Source organism: Camelus bactrianus, chromosome 7 (genome assembly GCF_048773025.1).
Source record: "Camelus bactrianus isolate YW-2024 breed Bactrian camel chromosome 7, ASM4877302v1, whole genome shotgun sequence".
NCBI lineage: Eukaryota > Metazoa > Chordata > Mammalia > Artiodactyla > Camelidae > Camelus > Camelus bactrianus.
In genome coordinates, this window is record NC_133545.1 from 91,103,473 (window position 1) to 91,128,571 (window position 25,099).

At 41.4% G+C, this 25,099-nt stretch overlaps 1 pseudogene; it reads right to left on the bottom strand.

The window, feature by feature from the left end:
* Window positions 1-331: 331 nt before the first annotated feature.
* The window catches only part of LOC141578087 (trafficking protein particle complex subunit 9 pseudogene), a 35,211-nt pseudogene continuing 10,443 nt past the window's right edge, over window positions 332-25,099 (bottom strand).

Here is a 25,099-nt window from a genome sequence, read left to right on the forward strand (position 1 = left end):
GTCTCATGTGCATTTGAACTACAGCACATCTCAGCTCAGACCAGCCTCCTCCCCAGTGCTCCTAGCATCAGTGGCTGTGGCTACTCTATTGAACAGCAACTCCAGGGGTCCCACCAGGGTCCTGGCTGAAAAGCAGGAGTAAGTGCTCTAACACTATCACTAAAAGGATCTCTCTGAAACAAAGGCAGATTCACTTTTAAATGTCTCTAAAATGGTGGGCTGCACTTCCCTCCACCCTTGGCTACTAGACAGCCCTCTTCCTTGCTGATCCCTTTCTGGATGTAGGGAAGCAACCTGGCACAGAACCAGGGCGGACGGGCCGCCAGGTAAATTACCTGCTGTCTGTGTCCAATCCTATGAAGTCCTCCTTCTCAAACAGGATGCAGAGGAGTGGGATCTTGTCCCCAGAGTTGTCGGGGGCCACATCCAGCCACTTAGACTTGAGCAAGATGAAGAGTGACTCAGTGAAGTCCTCAATCCTCTTCTCCACCACCCTGCAGTCCTCGTAGATTGAAGGCCACGTTGGTGCGCGGCTGCTCAGCTACCTCCCCATGCAGCACAAAGACAAAGAGATGAGAGTCATTAAGCATGGTGCCATACAGCTCCTCTGCACGTGGAGCTTCTCAAAGGCCTTGGCCGAGAGGCAGTCGGTAATGGTGGCAAGGCCCACAACCTTGAGATGGGTCTGGAAGCCGCTCCATCCATTCTTGGGCGCATAGTGGTGCCTGTAGTGCATACAGAGTGTGCCCTGGGAGCTGCACGGGCTGATCTGGCTCACCAAAGAGATTCGCTTATAGATGCAAAAGAAATTCTCCTCTGAGATGATCCCCACTGGTTTGACCACCACGGGAATAGTCTCATAGTCCTCAGCACACTGCACGTAGTCAGGGATGCTCATGTTGCAGGCCCTGCCGAGAGGGGAGAGGAGATCGAGGTAAATATTGTGCTGTGGGCTGCGGGCGCCTCTGGGTTGCGGTGACCTGGTGTGTACCAGCCAGAAGGCAGGGGAAGCCCAAGCAAATCCAGGGGTACAGTTTGTCCTTCAGAGCCTGCACATGGCTACCGTAGCTCGGATCACTTTACCCAGCTTTTGGTCTAGGCTTCCTGCCCCTGCAGAGAAGGGTCATTTCTTGTTTTCTGTTTCAAAGCACCTAGCAAGGCCCTGATGCAAAGTCACTGCTCAAAAATGCGTAATAAAGAAATGAAAAAAGGAACTGCTTTCCGCCACCCCCTTCAGCAGAATATAAAGAAAAGTACAATAGTAGGAGCAAAAGATCTGGATTTCAATTCCAATTTATTTGAACCCCTAAGCTGCAGAATAATGGATAAGAAAACTTGCCTTGTGGAGGAGGGTACAGTTCAGTGGTAGAGCACATGCTTATCATGTAAGAGGTCCCAGTACCTCATTTTAATAAATGAAACAAATAAAGAAACCTAATTACCCTTCTCAAAAAATACTTTTTAATTCAAAATTCAAAAACCACCTTGCAATTTACACAACATTGTAAACTTGACTATACTTCAATTAAAAAAAAAATCCTTGCCTTACAAGAATATATCTGGATTATGGAAGTTTGCAAATGTAAAATGCCTAGGGTACCACCTGCATAAAAAGGGGTGACTACAAATTTACTATCCCTACTTTATGAGCTATATTTCCTTCGGGGGGGTTATAACCTCTCAGAGCTAATTTTCTCAGATTTAAAAAAAAGTAAACATTACATGATTCTCAGTACTGCTGAAGAATCAGATAACCCTATGAAAGCATCTGACCCAAAGAGGTTACTCAATAAATGTTTGTTGAATGAATGAATAAACAAGCAAAGTGAATGCTGCTCCCTGCCACAGACCATCATAATGGTACTGCTTGGAAATCCCAAGCCCACGTTCCACCCGTCTCTACACTAATCATGTGGGTGACCTGGGCAGGCGTGTGTGCTTCTCTAAGCCCCAGTTTAATCGTGAATAGAAATGATGGCAATAACACAAACCTCAAATTTTTAGTGAGTCAGTAATGAATCGTACCCCAACTTTGAAAGATGGAACCATTAAGGAAAACTGGGAAAATTTTCTTAGCAGCCTCTGGGGGCGGCGTTGGTGGGGGGTGTCAGAGGCAGTTGTAGGCAAACAGCTGAATCAGATAAAACTTTGAGCACTGAATTTCTGCTAGTCCCTACTATGGGTCACAGAGATAAACTAGGCACTGTTTCTTCCTCTGAAGAGCTGCTCACAGTCCAAGCTATAAATTCACTGAGTGGGAATGCTGTGTCTTCTGGCTTCTTTGGTGCATAGTTGGGGACACATAGCAGGTCCTTACCTCCATAGGCCCTCTCCATATTATCACTTACAACTACATGGGAATCTAAATTATATCTCAAAATAAAATTTCTACTTTTTTAAAGAAGCTATTGAGGTTAAATTTGCTCACTGTCTCAAAAAAGGAACACACAGAAAAAATAGGAAAATGCCCAGCACATGAGATACACTGAGTTAAAATTCCCACTGAACCCAGTGGTCCCTCGAACTTCAGAGCAAGAGGATGGGTCCTCGTGGCAAGAGGCCACTGCATCTGAAGCTAACAAAGCTAATGGTGCTCAATTACAAGAGCCCCTGTCACCACCCTTGTTCTAATTTTCTATTTGTAATTTTTTTCCTTTTTATTAAATAGAAACTCCCAATTGCATAGACTTCACCTGACTACACATCATGATGGCAGCCCTTCAAAACCTGACCACAGAGATCATGATGGCAGCCCTTCTTGGTGAAACAAAAAAATGAAAAGCCATTTCCAAAAGACCTCTGTGTAAATCTAATAGGGAACTTCATCCTGGACTGAGGAAGAGGACTGGGGAGGAGGGGGCAATCTGGGGCATAGGAAACTATGGGCCACCTGTCCCACGATGGACTTTAGACTCAACCATCACCCTCCAGGAAATTTAAAATGCACAGCGACATAGTGCTATGGGCAAGATTTTTTTTTTTTTAAATCCCTGAATCCCTTGCAGGTCTTGTTTCTACTGAGACACAAATAGATTATGTGTATAATGTTTCACAAAAGCCTTAAAATATTATCACCCCAAATTGACACATCAAGAAACTGAGGTAGAGAGGTTTGTCACATTGTGCAAGATTAAAGAGAGGCCACGACAGACACCATATTTAAATCCAAGGCCCTGCTCCAGTGCTCACACTAGAAAGTGTGACATACTGCCCCTTTTCTGCCCTCTCCATGCAATAAATCTCTGAAGAGTCTTTTCTGTGCCACCTGGAATCACAATCACATCAATATTCCACAAAGAGCTATGTCCCTCCTTGCAGGAATTAACAAAATCTAAAGTGTTGGGATGGGAGGAGAGATTTGCATTTTCTGTTTCTCAAAGGAAACATGTCTTAAAAGAAACTGAAAAGCACTTATCTAGTCTAAGCCCTCATTGTGCAGAGAAAGAAACGGAGGGTCAGAAGAGATGAGGAAAGGGCCTTATTAACAAATATTGCCTCAGCGCAGCACCAAGCCAACACTGGGCACTGCTGGGGGAGGATGTGGAAGGCCCAGGAGAATGAGCCTTAGAAAACGGAAAGAGAAGAAGCATACAAGGCCCTGTCTCTACACCACCATAAAATGAATTTCCACCAAATTAACCAGTATGGGGGCAGCCAATAATTAGGTGGGGTAAACTGGTTACAAAAACCTGGAAGTCTCAACCATAGTGGAAATTCCAACATTTACTGTTTTTTTCCCAGTTCAAGCATCAACTCAGTGGGCACTCTGTACCAGGGACTACACTAAGCCTGGAGTTCTCCCAAATACAGATCTCTATTACCACGTGTGCAAACCACATAAAGGCCACCAGAAGAAAAGCGCTCACAGATAACATGGAATTACTGTAACTGAAAGCAGCCAAAGAGCATATATTACTAGGAAAAACGGTGCTGCTAGAAATGGACACATGGACATAGAAAGCAAACTGTGCTTAGCAGGCAGGAAAGGGGGGATTAACAGATACACGTTAATAAATATAAAATAAATGACAAGGACCTACTATATAGCACAGGGAACTATATTCAATTTCTTGTAATGAGTTCTACTAAAAACAATCTAAAACATATGTATATACATATGCATATGTTGATAACTGAATCTCTGCTGTACACCTGAAACTAACATTGTAAATTGACTACACTTCAATAAAAAATAAATTAAAAAATTAAGTAAAAATAAAAGCAACGCCATTAAGAAAAAAAAAAGAATACTGTAATCCTCTTAGCTGTAGGTGCTGGAGAATCCTGGTTGCAAGCACCAAGTCCACTGGATCACTCCAGCACTGGCTGTCACTCTTTCTGACCATCAGACAGTCACTTGGCTTCACTGAGGTTACTTTTCTCTTCTGTGAAAGGCTACAGTAGCAACTAACGATGTATAGAATCTCATCATTCACAAGCCCAACATTTAGTGAGGACTTCCATGGGCCAGGCTCTGGAGAGATGAAAAAATACGGTCCCAGATATATTCATGGGTAGAAGAAATTTATGCCATAAAGACATTAATTCTTCCTGTTTTGATACACAGATTCATTGCAATTCTGATTAGAATTCCTACCAGATATTTCATGGAATGTAACAAGTTAATTTATGGTCAGGAATAGTCATGAAACTTCTTTAGAAACACCACTGGGGAGGGGTGGGTATGTCACTCATTTCCACTGGTCTTTCTGTTGTGATGAAAACGTTCTGGAATAATAATTGTTGCACAACTGTGAGTATGCTAAAAGTTGCTGAATTGTACGATTTAAATGGATGAACTTCATGGTGTGTGAACAATATCACAATAAAGCTTTAATATGAAAAAATATTTCCTGACAATTATTTTTCCCTCTATACTAGTAGTCTGCCCCACGATTTAATAAAAACAAAAAACCAAAACAAACCAAACTGTGGCAGGAGCTCTTTAGGGCTTCAATGTCCCTGGGTCTCCAACGCCTCTGGTGGTGCTGTTCCTGTTAACGCACCCTAGCTGGGCTGGGCTAGTTAGGGACTGTAACTATCTTTTTAAAATCGACGATTACACGTTTCACCCTGGGAGTAGGAAGGAAGGAGCATGTCACAGCCTCATGCCTTCAGCTCGTTTTTAACTGAACCAAGCCCTGCTTTCAACACTGTAATCCCTGGCACTATAAAAACACGTGACATCAACAAGCACTGCCATCATTACACCTGAAAGTGTTCAAGGTACTTACCTGGGGCAGAAACACTGAGGGAGGAGACAGAAGCTCGCTCAGCACTGAGGATCCACTTTCCCGACTCCACCAGAGGCTGCGCTTTACAGCCGGAGGCTCTCAGCCCAGGGAGCAGCGCCCACGCCGCTGAGCTTGTCCTCAGGGTGCAGGAAAGGAAGAGCAGGGCAGCCCCGGGGTCGCGGTGCAGGGAAAGCGGGGTGGGGGTTGGTGGAAACGCGGGCTGCAGCCCCGCTCGGAGGCCAGCCCCAGCCCCAGCCCCAGCCGCCTGCCCCCGTTCGGGTCCGCAGACCCCACCCGCCCGGGACGCAGCCCGCCCAGTTGTGGGGACGGGCCGGCGGCCGAGGAGAGGCAGCCCGGGAGGAAAGGACTCGCGGGCGGGAGAGGGGAAGGGGACGCCAGCCACGGACTGAGGGGAGCCCGGCTGGGTGAGAGGCTGCAGGTGCACACCTGGCCATGGAAAGGTGTGGCCGGGGCGCCGGGGTAGGTGGCGCGGGCAGAGGGGTCTGGCCAGAGCAATTCAGCTGAACACAGGCTGACTGGCGCCCTGGGGGGCTATGACATGCCGACCGCCCTCCTGCAGCCGCCTGACCCCTTTCCCGGGAGCCCCCCACCTTGCACTTCCACAGCCAGAGGCCCCGGCCCCGGGCAGGAGCTAAAGGCCTACCGGTCGACAGAGCTGAGAAGCCTTTGGGGCCTATCCCCGGCTCGGAGCTGGAGCTTCCAACCCGCGGTCCAGCTGGCACCGACTGCCCATGCGCAGGAGGGCCAGCGATCCACTCTGGGTTCTGCGAGAGAAGGTGGGGCAGCGAGGGAGGGAGAAGATGGGAGGGGGAGGAGAGGAGGGGAAAAGTGGAGGGAGACAGATGGACCGGAAGAGCAGAGAAAAGGGATGGATCTGGAGAGGGGAGGGTCGTAGCGGAGATGGAGAGAAAAATATTTACCTCTGGGGGCACCCCGAAGGAGGCGGCAGTCTTGCCTCTGTACCATTCTGTTACACTTCAAGGCCCGCAGCTCATGTTTTACCTCTCGGATCCAGCCCTCCATCCGATGCTTCTGCAGAACCCCTATGGGTATCACACCCGTTGCCCCCACGCGGAGCTGGGTTTTCTGTTGCTCTGGGAACCAAGCACCCGCAGGTGTTGTCGCTCAGAACTACCTTGGGAAGAGTACCTATTCCCCTTTTACACGCTGGGAAACAGGCAGGCATGATCTCTGCCTTAGTTCCACTCTCCCAGGTGTTGGGCTGGCGGGGAGCGTGGTGGTACAAGATCAGAGCCCCAGACAGAGCAGACTGCCTGAGTGTTGGTGCACAGTCCCCATCCCTCCTGGGTAAACCACACCCCACCCTAGTGGAACCATCAAGGGCTCACAGTAGTTCCCTGGGTGTGGGAGAGCTATCCTCATGTAAAGGAAAAGCCCAGCTGGGCTAACAAGCTAAGTCACAAATCTAAGTGTGATAAGTGTCGGTTTACTGATCTAAATTCTGCTGGGCTAACTCGTAAATCTGAAGTTTAGTGTCAGTTTACTGGGCTAACAAGCTAACTCGTAAATCCAACCTCAACAGGTGTCAGTAACGTGATCTATTACAAGTTGATAAGCTCCAGTGTACTGATTCCTTGCTTTATGTTGTTTGAGCCTTATTGGCTAATACCCCTTACTTGTAATTAACCCTTTAAAACCTCATGTGCATGTCTTGGAGTTGCTCAGAACTTCGGAGCAGAAGCCCCTCTGAGCCCGCCGGCATAATAAATCTGAGTACTCCAACCCTCCCAGTGGTGCTTGTTTCTTGGCTGGCCTGTTGTTTCCATAACACTCAGTTCCAGTGCCCTGCTTGCTAGGTAGATAGGAGTGTTACCGAGTCCAAATTCATTCTCCTCAGTGCAGGACAGGCCAATAAGTTGGGAGACCAGGTGTTGGGGCAAGGAATAGCAAGTCTCTGTAGACCTAGATGGCAAACTAATGTCCTGAAAAAGCATCTCCCCAAGTCAGAATTCAGGCTCCTTTCCTACGTGCTTGGTTGTTGCAATCTTCCTGGTGTAGGAATTCCTTGTTGTTAGAATCCTTAGTTCTTGCAGCTATCTGCCTGGGTCAAATCTCTGTAAACCTCCAACAAAACAAACGTTATTTTCTATTCTGTAATTTGTTATCTTTTTATGAATGAAAAAGTTTTAAATATCCTTAAAGGTCAGAGCCTTCAGAATAGGCTCTCCTGTATATTTCAGGCTCTAAGCAACATTGTTTTACAAGCAAGATGAAGCCTAGGAGACAGAGCATAGGGTTTAAGTCAAATGAAAAGATCTAATATGCAGTCAGATTTGTTCTGTTCTATTACCCGGGCAGAAGCCACTTGAGGATTTAAATCCCTTTAAGTTAAAAATAAATAAAACTTTAAAGGAATTTACATACATATTTGGGAATGTGCATACCATATCTGGAAAAGCATCCAAAGGATAGTAAACAGTGGCATCTCCAGGGAGGGCTGGAAGAACAGAGGATGAGGGTAAACTTCTTTCACTTGTGTAGTTTTGTGCTCTGAATATTTTTTAACCATTTGCATGTATTTCTTTTTCAGTTAAAAAAATGTGTAATGGGGCAAAAGAGTAATTAGCTCAGCAAATACAGCAGCCATGGAATCACTGAGTCATCACTTTTGACTTAAGCCAGGAAGCATTTATTGACTCTCTCCAATGTGCCCAGTGCTTTTTTAAGAATTCTTTTATTATTATTATTTATTATTATTATTACTATTATTAATATTATTGTTATTTTTATTTTATGAAATAATAACACGGTATCCCCAACCCCTGCCCATGGCTGGTGGGAAACCAACTGAGTTTTTATTGAGTTGTTTTCCAAGGAGTAGAGATGAGTTATAAACTGAACACATCTTCAGGACAAAACAGGCGGAGTGGTTTTACAGCACTCCAGACAGCTATGAAGGGTTTTCAATAAAGGTGCCCAGAGTCTGAGAGAGAAAGCCTCTAGGGCCCTACAAAAAGCTGCCCAAACTGCCTTCTCCATGGCACTACTGAAGTAGGAAAAAACAAATCTGACTCCATATTTGATCTGTTCCTTTGAATTTAAGAAAACCACGTTAATACGCTCCGGTCTTTTCATGGGTTATGATGTCACAGAGGAGACGGACAGGTCAACAAGGGACCACTCTGCCGTGATCACTGAGCCGGGGAACGGGATGGGCGGCAAGATGTATGACGCAGCCATAGCAGTGCCCGTGCTTCTAGGCAGGTAACCAAAGTCGCCTCGACAAGGTGTCAAATACTTGTGCCCACGTCCTAATTACCTGACGTGTATTAAAGAGAAATGGAAACTTATAAAAGTCCAATACCCTTGGTGGGTACACCGTCCAAAGAGCAAAGTCACAGTTTGACAACTGGCCATCCCGGTTCCCTGGGATTCATTCTTGGAGAATCTTAGAAACCGCTCCTCTGTCCTTAAGAAGTGCTGCATATTTGTCCTATTTTTGGCTCAGGGATGGAGCATGTTCAAGTGAACTTTAATGTCTGCACAGATTTGACTGTCTTTCTCCAGTTTCACGTGTCCATTCTAAAGAGGCCTGAGCTAAGTCCATCCTCCGAAATATCTATTCCCTCCAGTGACAACTCATTGAGCCTGCAATTAAAAGCCAACTGAACAAGACTGTCTGTCCTCAGCTAAAACGTTCACCCACCCTTCACTGCTTTCTTAATCTCCTCTCCTGGCTAATTGCAACAGACTAACACCTCCCTCTACCAAGCTCCCCAACTATGTCAGTTTTTCTCCCCAAAGAGAAAGTAAGGTCCATAAATGAGGAGTCAACTCCATAGTCACCTCTGAATTCCTAGCATATAGTAATGTTAATAAATAGAACTATGATTATGTCTTCTTTCCTTTAAAACATTTCCAGTTATTTGAATGAGACCTTGGAAGAGAGGTGTTTGCCGTCCAGTATCTTGATCCATAAGACTCTGGAGGCCTTTTTCGGAATGGCTGCTCACTGATTCATTCAAACCACAGCTTCTCATTCCAGGAGTAGCTGTGCTTCTCTGCCAGGAGTTTGTGGTCACTCTCATGCCAGAAGAGCTTTAAACTATATCCTTACTTTGGATTTGTAATTTTTCCCCTCTTCCAACAAAATTGACTTTCCTTACTGTCTTGCCTTGAGGAATTTTTTTTTCCTAGTTCACCCTTAAGTAAACCATGCTTCTCGGAATGGGCTTGGCCTTACATATGATCAGTCATTAAACTCCCAGTGTGAGAGGCTTCGGGCTCACCTCCTGCCCTACTGTCAAGGCAACTGAAACTCAGTACAGGAGCCAACAGACACCCCAGTGCTTCTAAGTCTCATGTATCACCCAGAATCCCTGCTTTCTGGTTTGTCTTGGCTTCTGAGGATTTCCCCTCAGTTTCTTGACAATTAGCTGTGCAGCTTGAAAGATGAGGAAGGAAGGTTTTATTTCTTAATCCGCATTTTAAGAAACTTGTGTAATGAAGGTTTTCACAAGTTTCTACATCCCTCCATTGCCGAGACAGAAAACACACTAGATATTTTCTATGTTTAGCTATCATGTGTATTTTTTCTTTTGTTTTCTTAACTGCAAACAGACATCTTTTAATTAAAAAAAATTAAGGCCCCAAATAGGATAGAGAAAGGGCATACAAAATTAAAGGGCAAAGACAGAAAAATGATAAGTACTCTACAAGGTTAATATAATACTTACTCTATGGATCAGATCAGCAATTCTCAGTAACAGCTATTTGAAATATGACCATGAGGTAAAAGGTCTCCCTTGTCAGGAGATGGCTAATAGAAAATAGAATTAAATCAACAAACTAAAATTCTAAGTCTGGCGAGGTACAGAAGGCTACCAGCAAAATGTGTTGTATTCTGGAAAGGAGTGAGGCTCACCAGCTCTTTACTGTGGAGCCTGAGCCCATGGGAGGACGGTGAAGTGAGCTCTGTAAGTACCCAATTAGCAAAGTGGGTGATGAATATAGAGACGTGAGCTTTGATGACAGAGATGATACTACTATTCACTTGTCCTGTAAAGTATGTCTTCACATTCAGTGATCACTACCTCAGCGTCCTCAGGGATTAAGATTATAGGAAAATTCACAGCCTGGGCCCAGACCTCCTCTTTGAGCTCGTGACACTGCACTTAGATGTCGCAAGGGCAACTCCAACTCCACCTGCAAAGAGCTGACTTCATGATGCTCCTCTCATAGCCGTCCTGCCTAGGGCCCCTGGTCGGGGGGCAAGGTGTCTCTGCCTCTCCGAGCTCAGGCCCATCACTCACAGGTGTGACTGGACCCCTCCTTCAGGGCCCAGATTTCCTCAGTCACCGAGTCCAACCACCCACACCTGTCCTACCAGATACTCACTGGCACTCACTCAGCACTGACTCTGTGCTGGGTACCATGCTGCACACTGTGGACACGTTATCTCACTGGATCTCCACAGCAGTCCTGGGAGGTCGGTACATCACTGCATTTATTGATTAGATAAATTGTTTCTCTTCCTTGAGTGCATCATCCAAAGTGACACGGCTACTGAGCCACAAAACTGGGACTGAAAACCACTTGAAAATTCTACACTCCTACACCTGGCAGCCACCCTAATCTGACTCATCACATCACCTCCAGCTGAGCCTTCTAAATGTTTCTAAGCATTCTACAAGACAAAAGAGATCTACGAGAGCACCCCACTCCCCTACTTAAAATCTGTCAATGACTGTCCACTGCCCTTAGGAGAAAGCCCCACCGGGCCTGAGCACAGCCCAATGGCCCGGCATCTGCGTTCCCTGCGCGGCATCGCCGCCTCACCCACCACACAGCTCTACACTGGCTGTGTCCAGGACAGGGATGCTGACTCCGTACAACCCGGGGCTCGTCTCAATCGAACAATGATCACCTTCTTCAGTGTCCACCTTCTTCACTGCTGACTCTCAGAAAAATGTTTTCTCAGGATGAATCAATATCTTTTTCCTTACAACTTCCCGTCATTGATAATGAGCTCCACCCAAAGAGAGAAGACTTAATTCTCAGTCTCCTTATCTGTAAAGTGAGAATAACAAGAAAATATGTGAGGTTTTAAGAGAAATAATATTCATGTGAGGCTGAGGGACAATTCCCAACATACAGTAAGCATTCAATATGTGCTTACTTATTATTAATAAGAATATAATGCATTCCAGCAACCTTAACTCAATGTTTTATGGCTATGTCCAACAGACTACAGACACACTGTTGGACGAACCGCTTTGAGCGGATCAGCACAAGCATACTGGGAAAGGTAAGCGCTGACTCCGGTTACAGCTGCAGCCACCCAGCACTATGGGGCGGGGGCAGTTTCTCAGACTATTACATGTTGCTTGAGCATTTAATTGTCACTAATGAATAAAGACAGGTGTTCTTCAGTCAAAGCTCCTGAAACATAAATCTTCAAAGATTGATGCAAATTAGATTTCAAGTACAACACTCTCTCTAGAAATTATTTGATAATAGTCTTACCTCCTCTGCACATCAAAAGGGCATGTTCTTAATATATCTGACTTCACCGAAAGTATTGTTTAAAAGAAATTAAGATGAAGCCATCCTAAATAAGCTCTCAGTATCATCTTCACAAAGCCCCACCCAAGGGTCTCATTTCTCACTTCCACATAGGTGTTCAGGTAGCTTAACCTGGGTCTTGGTTTCTTATAACATGGGGGTGGGAAGAGTTGTGGATAGATTTATGTTGCAAATATAAACCTAGGGTAGTTGCTGCGTAGAAATCCTAGAAATAAACAAATAGATATATAGTCCTACCTCAAGAAGCTCAGACTTTCCATTTACAACAGCATTAAAAATTAAATGAGAGATACATTTAACAAAAATTTACAAGATTTGTACATTGAATATTTTGAAGTATCACCAAAACATTTTAAAAGATCTACATATATGGAAGATATCTCATGTTGATGGAATGGTAGACAATATTGTTAAAAAATGTTAAGACTCCCCAAAGTGATTTACAAATTCAGTGAAATCCCTATCAAAATTCCAGCTGACTTCTTTGCAAAAATTGAAAAACTTATCCCAAAATTCATATGGAAGTGCAAGGGGCCCAGGACAGCCAAAGCTATCTTGAAGAAGCAGAGCAAAGTGGGATGACTCACTTTAAAGTGTACTAAAAAGCTATAGTACTAAGTCAGTATGGTACTGGCATAAGTTTGGATAAATAAATCTATGAGACACAATAAAATCCCAGGGGGAAAAAACTTACATTTACAGTCAGTTTTCCACAAGGGTGCCAACAACACTCCATGGAAAGAATTGTCTATTCAACAAATGGTGCAGGGAAAGCTGGGTATCTGCAGGCAAAAGAATGAATCTGGAATCTGGACCCCCATATTTTATATAACAAATAAAAATTAATTCAAAATGGATCAGAGACAGAAACGTAAAAAGTAAACCTATAAACTTTCTAAAAGAAGACACAGTATAAATCTTTGAGGTCCTAGGATAGGCTTTGGTTTCCTAGATACAATACGAAGAGCACAAGTGATAGAAGAAAAAAGCAGATAAACTGGACTTCATCAAAATTAAAACCTTTTTGTTACAGAGGACATCATCAAGAAAGGGAAATGACAGGGGAAGGGGGTATCTCAACTGATAGAGGGCGTGCTTAGCAAGAAAAATAAAATAAATCAATACATCTAATTACCTCACCTGTAAAGAAATTGTTTTAATGTTTAAAAGAACTAAAGTGAAAGCACAATCTGCAGAATAGGAGAAAAATTTTACAAAGCATGTATCTAATAAGAGACTAGTATTCAGGATATATAACAAATGCTTACACCTGAACAATACAAAGAAAATCGATCCAATTTTTAAAATTTCCAAGGATTTAAAAAAATACACAAATGGCCAATAAGCATATGAAAAGAAGCTCAGCATCACTAGCCATATCAAAATGAAAATGAGATCTTATTTTACAACCACCAGGATGGTTATAATCAAAACATGCACAATAACAAGTGTTGTTCAGGAAGCAGAGATACCTCATATGCGGCCAGTGGAAAGAGACAATGGTGCAGCTTCTTTGGAGAAGTCTGTTGTTTCCTCAAAAGGTTAGAGTTATATGGCTCAGCAATTTCACTCCTACATGTAGAGTCATCCCTTAGTATCCTCGAGGGGTTGGTTTCAGGAACCCCCCATCCTGGATTCCATTATCCAAGGATGTTCGAGTCCCTTTACAATCAGCCATCTGGATCCATGAAGTGGAAACTGCAGATATGGCGGGCCAACTGTACAGCCAACAGAATGAAAACATATTCTCACAAAAACTTGCACATCAATATTCATGGCAGTATCATTCAGAGTAGCCAAAGGTTACAAACAATATCCATCCATCAATGAACGGATAAACAAAATTACCAAGAATAGTCCCACAAACTTTTGGTCATTGAATCTTTGACAAAGGAGGTGAGAACATACAATGGAATAAAGACAGCCTCTTCAGAAAATGGTGTAGGGAAAACTGGACAGCTGCATGTAAATCAATGAAGTTAGACTACTCCCTCACAGCATACACAAAAATAAATTCAAAATGGCTTAAAGACTTAAACATGTAGACAAGACACTATAAACCTCTTAGAAGAAAACATAGGCAAAACATCTGTCATACATCTCAGAAATGTTCTCCTAGAGCAGTCTACTCAAGCAATAGAAATACAAGCAAAAATATACAAGTGGGATGTAATTAAACTTACAAGCTTTTTCACAGCAAAGGAAACAGTAAGCAAAACAAAAAGACAACCTATGGAATGAGAGAAAATATTTGCAATAAATGAGACTGACAAGGGCTTAATTCCCAGAATATATAAACAGCTTTTACACTTCATAAGAAAGAAAAACAAACAACTCAATCCAAAAATGGGCAGAAGACCTAAAGAGACTTTTCTCCAATGAAGACATACAAATGGCCGATAGGCACATGAAAAAATGCTCAATATCATTATCAGAGAAATGCAAATCAAAACTGCAATCAAATATCACATCTCGCCAGTCCGAATAGCCATCATTCAGAAGTTCACAAACAATAAATGCTGGAGAGTCTGTGGAGAATAGGGAACCCTCCTACACTGTGGTGGGAATGCAGTTTGGTGGAGCCATTGTGGAAAACAGTATAGAGGTTCCTCAAAAGACAAAAAATTGACTTCCCATATGACCCAGCAATCCCACTCCTAGGCACATATCCAGAAGGAACCCTAATTCAAAAAGACACCTACACCCCAATGTTCACAGCAGCACTATTTACAATAGCAAGACATGGAAACAACCTAAATGTCCACTGACAGATGACTGGATAAAGAGGTTGTAGTATATTTGTACAATAGACTACTTTTCACCATAAAAAATAATAATAAAATAATGCCATTTGTAGCAACATGAATGGACCTGGAGAATGTCATTCTAATTGAAGTAACCCAGAAAGAGGGAGAAAAATACCATATGAGATCGCTCACATTTGGAATCTAAAAAAAAAACAAAAAATGAAAAAACAACAAAACAAAAAGATAAACTTATCTACAGAACAGAAACAGACACAGAGACATCGAAACCAAACTATGGTTACCAGAGGGGAGAGGGTGTGGGAAGGAATAAATTGGGAGTTCAAGATTTGCAGATAGTATGTATAGAGTAAACAGCAAGTTTATACTGTATAGCACAGGAGAATATATTTAGTATCTTATAGTAACTTATGTTGAAAAAGAATATGAAAATGAATACAGGTAGGTTTCTATATAAATGAAGTGTTGTGCTGTACACAAGAAACTGATGCAACACTATAAACTGACTAGAATTCAATGAAAATATTTTTAAATAGACAAAAACGAGAAAAAGAAAAAAGATACTATCAAATCAAAAGAATAAATTACTGATTGAGGCTACAACATGGATGGACCTTGAAAGTTTATACTAAAATAAGCCACACACAAAAGGGCAAATAGTGCCCTTTTAGGTGAACTGTCTCTAAGCTTTTATTGTACTATTCCAGTACATTTTCTGGAGGTTTGAAGTCTATCAAAATCAAAATAAAATGTATTATTCATTAAAAACATAAAATGATTCCTCACAGGAGGGCTTTAATTATTAAATGCAGAAATGCATGTAAAGATCCTGGAACAACAATTTGCATGTCACAGAGAGTCAGTGTTGTCACTGCCACTCAGAGGGTGGTGCCAGCGCTGATGAGGGCTGCCTCCACTCGCTGCCCTGCAGAGAGGAGTGAGGGCCTGGGCTCTGACAGGAAGGTTGACCATGAACATGGGTTAGACAGAGCCACTCCCCAGACTCTGCGTTACCCAGCTTTCTTATACAAACTGCTCCATCTAACATAAACAAGCTACAGGGATGGATCTTACAACACAGGGAATATAGCCAATGTTTTACAATAACTATAAATGGAACATAAAAATAAAAATTGTGCAACTATTGTACACCTGAAACTTATATCATATTGTAAATCAGCTATACCTTTATAAAAAATTAAAAAATAATTTAAAAATTTTATCACTTTAGTATTCAATTCGGTTTTTAAGTAACTACTAAACAGCTTAGAAAGTATAAAATATTTAAGTGTGATAAGTTTGTTTACATATTTATTTACTTTCAGCCTCCTGCTAAAAGAGAAATTAAACAATTTTTTTAAACACGGCTTAACAACCATAACAACAAAAAGACAAAAGTGAGAGTGAAGACAAAATGGAGATTGAATACTTAAATGAAACCAGGGGAAGGTAAATTCATAAAAATGAATGCCATGAATTTAGGGTAAGTGTTAAAGGCCGACTAGAAATTCAGCTGTAAGATTCTTGGCAGCTAAAGCAAAAAGTAAAAGATGATGGGACTGGTGGTAGAGCTCAGTGGTAGAGCGTGTGCTTAGCGTGCAAGGTTTCCTGGGTTCAAGTGCCAGGGCCTCCACGAACAGATAAATACACCTAATTACCTACCCCCTAAAGATCCCCAAGGAAAAGAAAAAGAGAAATTTCTTTACTAAAAAAACCTGATACTAAATTTAGATTAAATACTAGAAAACAATAAAAGAAAAATAGAAACGATGAGTGACACAAGCGATAATGCCCGTGAGATAAATCTGCAGTGGCTGCTGGCAGGTACCCATGTCCCACGTGGGAAAATCTGAAACATCCTTCTCACCACTCAGAGTCATCCTCAGCCCACACCACCCCTCCCCCTGTTAAATACAGGAGCACGGGTAGGGCCCGGCCTTTGCTCTCTCTGTGTCATCACAGTGAGACAGGATGGAAGGGGGCAGAGCACAGCCATTCAAGGAAGGCCACAACAATTAACATCAAAATGGTGAAGGATTCAATCCCCAATAGGCCTTGAGGCTCAAGATGAAGAGATATAACTTCTAGCAGAGCTTGAGCTTCATTATACACCCATTGTAATAGTAACATGGTGAATTTACATGCCCCAAGGCACCATGGCCATCCCAAGGCTAGCCACAAAAGGTCACAGGGTGGGAAATGGCCAACTCCCTGGGAATCCCAGCCCCTTGCCCTTAGGCTGCTCAGTCTACTTATTAGCATATGAAACAACCAAGCCCAAGAAAACGAGCAACACAGCGCCACCTCGCGGTCACCACTCTCTCTCCCTCTTCCGAGAAGGCCCACACTCTGTCTGTGGAGTGTGTACCTACTTTTAATCTGAGCACCCGAACCCCACAACTCGTGGCCTTTCTCTTGCCTTTCAATGTGTCTCTGTGAATAAATCTACCATTACTCAACAGTGGCTTGCTCTTGAAATCTTTCCTGCAGGAAGCCAAGGACCCACGTCTGGTGGGGCACATTCCAGGGGCTAAACCAAAGCCTGGGACACAGCCCTTCTCATGCCCCACATCTGTTTTCTTGTATCAACAGGACTGGGATATGAAGGGAGTTCTGAGGCCCCAGCTAAGGGACAGAAGCAGCCCCCAGGGCTCAAAATGGCGGGCAGGCCCTCCCCCAGCAGGGTCCCTGAGGTCGGCCCTGTTCTCTGTGGTTCCCTGTTGTGCTGACCCCCTAGCCAGACAGCGTTCTCCTAGGCCTGTCCCCACAAAACCCTTCTCTCCAAAATACAAGCACATCATGTCACAGTCCTCTTATTCAACCAGAAAGTTTTCAGCGTACTTTTTCCTTCCCTAGTAAAGAATCTATCTGTCCTCCCTCCCATCCCACCACTTCTTTCTTTGTGAGAACTCTGTACTCCTCACATACCATCCTGAACGCCGCTGCCTTGCTAGCTGGGACCGAGATGCTTCAGTCTCACACAGCCTGCGTCCTTTCACTTTCCCCTTTCTACCTTAAAAAGCCTTTCCTGTGTCTCCCACCCCTCTGATTCTGAACTTCACAAAGTGCTGAGTTTGCAGTCACTGTGTGCATACCTCCCAGGTTTTGGCTAGATTTCCTTCAAAAGATCTTCACTAAGGAGCTGCATCAAGAAGTTTAAAGAGGCTATTCTTACATCTGAGCTGAGGAGCCTGCATAAAATTTAAATGGCTTTGAAGAGAGAGTTAACCAGGGACAGAGAGGCCGCATGTCCTAGTCAACAGTGTCATGAGGCAAAATGTTCTTCAAAGGCTCAGAGTTGCTTCTGAACACGGAGTCGGCAGGGAGGAGATGCCAGGCAGTGAGTGGGGTGAGTGACACTGGGTACGCTTCCCAGCTGGGGAAGAATTGGATTTTGTTCTAGTTTTCCAAACAATTTCTGACTACCTTTTTCTCTTATTGTCACATACCATTTCCTACGAATTAAGAAAAATCAATGTCAGTCATTTGTGCCACTTGGTAGAAGCTACACGATGCCATTCAAAGGGCTGGGATATAATAGCCACACAAGTCTAGGTTGAAAGACCAGTGGGGTTATTTCCAAGGTAATCACGGGCATGCAACAAACTCCCCAGCTTCAATTACCTCATCTCAAATGTGAGGCCAATAAAACTACCAAGCAAAGTGCGTGATGATTATGGCTGAAATCTGTTTACTAGGTAAGTGCCCGTAAGAGCTGCCGCTGAATGGGGAATGAGTATGATCAACGAGGCCAAGTCAACCTGGTCACACGCGCCCTGCCTTCCTGCGTTGGTGCAGGACCGGAGTTTGTTTAGCTGAGATGAACGCCCCCAGAGCAGCCCCGAAGGGAAAGCTCCCAGCTCTGCGTGGCGAGGCGTGTTCCTTTCCTTCTCAGAGCTGATCACAATTTGCAGTCTTCTGTTTTTACATTTATCCCCTTAGTACCTGCCTCCCCTCCGGAGTTTTGCTTAAGCAGCACAGGTCCAGGTTTGTGTTGCTGCCTACTGGATATTCTGGGCTGGGAGACAGGCGACCCCACGTCTGGCTCTGGGGCTGAACCGAGAGGGCAGAAGGCCCAGGGGCCCATGCTGAACCGAGGCCCCAGCACCCAAAATTATGGTCTGACTTTGGGCAAATTACACAGTCTTCTTTACCCTGAGATTCCTCATCTGTCCATGAAAATAACTGCCCATGGCATATAGAGTTTCAAGGATTAAAGGAAATCACCAAATTCACAACCTATTCAAGGGGCTACCAGTGCATCCTCAACAGGCACATGCTACCTTTACGGCTGTGACACACGCTAAGCAGGGTGGACAGACACAGTGAACACTGCTAAGTGCCTGTTTGTTAAGTGTTTCAAGAGTGTTATAATACTGTTTACAACTTACAACAAACCCAGGAAGAAACGAATATTATAATGCACATTTCACAGATTCACCAACAGATTAAGGGAGGTTACACTCTAGTCCAAGGCCCTTTGGTGAGGAAATGGCGATTTAAACCTGTATCTGAGCCCAGGCCTGGGCTACATCTCTCTCCAATCCACCTGTCCAATACACAAGTTTGCACAGGCCAGCTCTTAAATGCAATGTGTGCCACCGTTTGTCAATGTTTGTTAGTTACCATAAACTGCTCTCAGAAACCGCTACAGAAAAGACAGGTGGACCCACATCCCTGCCAACAAAGTAGAGGAATTCTGCCTTGCCTTCTCCTGTAATGTGCAGAAACCCTTCCCTACACCACCAAATTCAAATGTATGCTTCATCCGTGTTTATGTTTGCACACGGAATATTAAAGTAGAAGGTACCTGCAGTAATTCTATCTCGGTTCCTTTCCACGTATCCAGATTATCCACAATCAGTCTGTGAATGAAAATACTACAATGTGAATGAAAATACTGCAACCATGTCAGGAAACAAATAATGCTGAAACCAAGTCATCAGCGGCTGCCGCCATCCCCCAGCGAGGACAGGCCTGAAGACCAGCCTCTACAGCCACTCACAACAGTGCCCTCTGAACAGAATGAGAATAATACAAGACATGATACTTGCCCTAGATAGCTAGGTGCTTGTCTAAAGAATGAATCCAGTGAGCCCAAATGATACATAGAAAATCACTAAACTCTTTAACTTGACATACCTGGCTTTTTTTAGATAACAATGTTTTATTGTTCCAACAACCTGGTCTTTGTTGTAAAGCTCCTATATATCCTAGCTCCTCCCCAACCTCTTCGGAGCAGTCCCTCAGAGAGATCTGAGAGGCTGTCATCCCGGCTCGAGTCCTCCCGCCAAATAAACATAACTCTTAACTTTTAGGCTGCACATGTATTTCAGTCAACAGTTTTGGACACCATGAAGGGACCCAGAGCAGACTTTCTCCACCTGAACTCTCCGAGTATCCGGACCTTGGTATCAGCAGTGGCCCTTTGTGCCCATCCACATCCTCGGGGAGTCCAGATGAATTTGGGTGAGTCTATCTTGGTTCTCAGATCTCCCATATTGGCTGATAATCCTGAGTTTTATTTGGCGGTGTATCCAGGTACCTGGCCCTCCAGTTGAAAGATACTGGGGGGGAATAACCCACCCAGTGGAGACATACTGGGTGGGGCCTGGTTGAAAGATAACGGGAAACACCCATCTTTAGGAGACTTCCAAGGTGGGGCTGGTTGAAAGATACCAGGAAAATTCCCAGTGGAGACATCCAGAGTGGGTCCATGTTGAAAGACACTGGGGTCAGGACTGAGTGGTTAGGTAAGGGGCTGGTCTAATGTTTTCCTCAATTTGGTTACCTCCATTGAATTTTTCAGAATAAAAGTAAAACTCTTATGAGGAACCTTTCAACTCCAAAAATGGGACCCCCTTCCTGGCTGGTAACAGTTTTCTCGGATGACTGAGAAACTTGCAGGAGTGATATAGGCAAAGACTTCATGCCATAGAGTTGTCCCTGCGGGAAAGCCTACTAGCAATTTTATTCTGACAACCCTACGTTAGAATGGGGAATAGAACTTTCAAAAAAAAAAAAAAAGAAAGAAAGAAAGGAAGAAAGAAAAGGAAAAAAAGATAAAGAAATGACAGATTGCCAGCCTCCAACTAATACCCCAGCCAGGATTATATACATACAAAACTTACAAATTTAATTGGGAATTAAAAAAAAAATCTCACTCTTAAAGTAACTAAGCAGGCCTGATAAAAACATTTTTTGGAATTCTGGACTTATAAAAACCAAAACCCTTTTAGGGGGAACTTGGATTTCTCTTCCTGTGTCCTTGAAATATAAACGTTTTATCTTTCGCTGGATGTTTTATGTGTGTGTATGTATGTATATATGTGTTTCCTTTTTGTTTTTAATGGAAAATTTGGACTCTGCCATGCAAAAGGTACAAGTATTGTGTACATATGGTGGCCACACAAATAAATTGGGATTCTCAACAATCCTTTGTACCAATTTTCAGGCATTTTGCCATCTTAACCTTTGTTGCATCAGTCTGGACCATGAATTGCTTTACCTTTTGAAGAGTAAACTTTTGAATTTTATTTAGGCAGCACCCCTACTCTCATTTGGAAAAGCCTCTTCATCTTATTCATTTAAAATCATTATATATATATAAATTGATGGCTATATGATGGATCCCTTAATTTGGAAAACCTTTTAAATTGGTGAGAGTTGAAAGAGCTCTCATTATAAACAGCCGTTTTATTGGTACCTATTAAAATCAAGTTTAAAGGTAGAAAATATATCTAATGGTTAATCTAAGAACTTATTTTACAAAAACTGGTTTAAAAAGCTACATTTATGTTTTTCCTTTCCCATTAATGGTTTTAGAGATGTTAATAAAATCTAAGAATAATTAATGTTAATTAGGTTGAGTAACTGGAAAAAAGAATGTAAAAATGTCGAAAGACTTTTTTCTTAACGGAAAAAAAAGAAAGATAAGGGGCTTATCCAAAATGGGTAAATTTTTTTGATGGTTATTTTGAATGAGATAAATAAAATGGACATTTTTGGATTTAGAGACAAGGTTTTAATACTACACTACGTAAAGTTAAAAAAAAAAAGTGGCCAAAGAGATCACCTACTGCCCCCCAAAATTAAAGTTCAAACAAGTCCGTTTTATTTACCCCAGTTTAAAATGTATGTATTTATAGGGATAGATACATATAATATATTTAGACTGTGATATTTGATCAATGACTGGGGCAACAGACCAATTAATCAAATTAAAAGTTGAGAAGGGCCTAAGTTCTTAGGCTCAAACTTGGGGATCCCAGAGACTTTTCTATAAAATTAGATACAGTGAAAAAAAAAAAAAAGAAAGAAAAGAAAAGAAGAAAAAGGCTTCTGGCATTCCTTCTAGAAATAAAAATTATTGATTAAACCTAATAAATATTAAAATTAAAGGTATAAGAGTTAATAAAATTGAGATAAAACTTTGTAAATTTGGTATGTTTAAATGGGCTTTATATAAACTTTTTGCTTAATTATGTTGTGGGATAGATATGTTTCAATGGAAAAACGCTTCCTCTTCTTGGTATTACAAGGCTGGGCACATTTCTGTCCCTCAGAAAATATTAATTGAACAAAATAAAGGAAACCAATAGAGTTACATGAGCCGTCCAATATAATGTAAAACTAAAAACTAATATTCAGTGGCTAATAGAAAAATATAATAAGAGGTTTACCCTGGGTTTAACTTATAACTCAAGGAAAAGAGACCTTACTAAATGCCTTATGCAAGCTTTGGAAGACAAGATAAATTGAACCTTAAAGTTTTAAAACATGGAATTCTTGGTTTACAGCTCTTCTCACTGATACAAAAAAGCCAAATAAGGAGATACAATTGGGCCTGCGTGACAGAGCAGTTCTCTGGGGAACTGGAAGTGTCTGTCATTTTCTTGCAGATCAGAAATGTATATACAGCAAACAGTGACCTACGACTGAGCCTAATTAGCTCAATGAGAGAAAACTTAAGGCCAAAGAAATTTTTGGCATTTTAGAGCTCAGAACTCTGATGGGTCCGTCAGACTTTGTCAAGAAATCTTAAATGTCTTTTTCATAAATAGTAAGCCTTAGTGATTTGAGCAAGCAAATTAAGCTTACTCCAACTATTATTATACCTATCTTATAAGTAAGTTTTAAAGTGAAGATATGAGATCTCTAACTTTGGTCTGTTTATAAGCCTGAGTACACATTATAGATGTGAGATATTTCTACAGCTAAAAAAAAAAAAAAAAGTCAAAGAGCTCTGCTTAATTGACGTAAAAAGTAATAGCTTACAAATTAAGTATTTTTAAAATAAAAACTGACTAAGTTGACCTTCAGGTTCACGTGAACTGGAAAATATTCAATATTAAGATAACACTTGGTATTGTTTAGTTTAAGTATGTTCTAATTAATATAGACATCTTTAAAGTCATCAATATTAAGTATAATAATTTTACTGTACCTAGGTTTAATGAAAGTCAAATAAGATCCTGTTATATATGTTACAGATTTGTCAAAAAAAAATAATAGTAATGTGGTGTGATAAAAATTGAAGTAAATTAAATGCAAATCAGATGAGAGTTTTGGGTAAATTTTTTAAAATATATATTTAAAATGTATGCTTAAGATAATCTCTAAATGTTTGGTATCTAAATTCTAGAGTTGTGCTAAATTAAGTTAAATGATAGGATTTTATTTAATAGCTATACCATTTTCAGATAAAATAAGATTGAAATATGAATTACTTAACATATGACTTCCTCTTACAGAGAAACTAAAGGTGTTTAGAAATATTAATAAATGCTTGGTGCCACTCTGAAATAGTCTCTATTATTAAGGGAAAGATCTCAGTAACCTAGGAAGGTAAGATAAATGTGTAAAGGAAGATATAAGGAATGGAATTATATTTTGTTAATGAAAAATAGTGACTTTGTCCTGAATCTGGTTACTTCTGAATGGAAGAAAAAATAAGGGACACACTAATACGAGTATAGAAAGCTGGGGAAGGCTTGTGGAAGAGGAACCCTGAGGAAAGAGTTTTGTACGTGGTCAGAATTGGCTAAGTTTAGAATCAATTTGTGCAAAGTAAATGAATCTTAGAAGTAAGCTGGTACAAGACTACATTTGGTTTTCTCTCTGTTAAGGGGACAAATTTTTCTTAAAATATTAATCCACCTTCAGTAACAAATTGTAAATCTTCTTATGCGAATTAAGTGATCTGTTGTGTCTTTACCTTTGAAATATTTTCTTGTTAATGAGTAAGTACTACTTTACAGTGATCTATACGTTTATCTGATCAAGTGTTTTGAAAACTTTTAACAAGCTCCCCAAATATCAATTTCTCATTAAAATTCTTTTAGTCTCCAGTTAACTATGGGATGCTACAAAGGGTCCCTGAAACATCTCAAAGAGAGATTTTAAAGTAGTAAGTTTCATTTGGCATGTTAACTAACATGGGAAGTATTGTCAAATGAATAATAAATCTTCCTAGGTTGTATTGTATGAGAAAATATTATTAATATAGATATTCTAGAAATTATATGGACTCCCTAACATTCTGGTATATCTGAAATGTTACCAGTCATAATTCTGGTTATTGTGACCAGGTTTCTTTATAGATTACAGTGTAATGTTGTTTAACCATGCTGTTAATTCTGTTGTCATTTATAGGCAGGTAATTGTTTTCTTCTGATGATTTTGCAAGATACTCTCTCTTCAAGGAGATTTACTGATTTCTAATAAATTTCAAACTATAGCACTGAAATAAACTGGGTAAGAAATTTTAAAGGTCTAATGAAAACTCTGATTAAAAGAATTAGTTACGTGGGACCAAATAAACTGATGAATATGGTTACAATTTTTGATTTTGTCTGAAATACTAGTGGCTTTTAACCTGTTTACCAGACATAAAGAAACTCTTCTCCTTAAACTAGTTATGATTCACGTCAATTTGATAAATTATACCTATGTAAGCAGACTTAGAACAGTTATCTTTTCTCTCTATCTGATCCCTCAAGAGACTAAAATCTTTAAGTTCCCCAGTGGCTCTATGAGATAAATTAGGAAGATCGTCTCCTAACAGGTATAGGAACCTCAAAGTATTTTAAGGACTTCAAAAAGAAAAGAATTTACCTAAATCTGTTAGGAAGAAATCTATGACAAGCCCTTGAAGGGGCTTTCCTGGCCTTAGCAAACCTTATTAACATTCTAGCTTAAAAGTCCTTATTAAAATTTCCAACACAGCCAATTTAAAAGAGCCTATATGATCAAATAATCAGACTTAACTTGTAAACAAATTCACCTTGATTTGACTATATTTGATAAAAATGAGGGAACTTTAGAGAGAAAAAGATTATATTTTAGTGGATATTAAATTCTCGTTTTGTTAATTGAGGTCTATATTTAGTAAGACACTTCCCAGATCATTCCTTGCTGTCATGTTACATTGCTGCAAAGTTTAATTGAATTATTAAAAGGACACTGTATGTTTCTTTCTGAAGCTTAGTAATATATCCTTGGGTAAAGATCCAATGCCCCATGACATGCGGC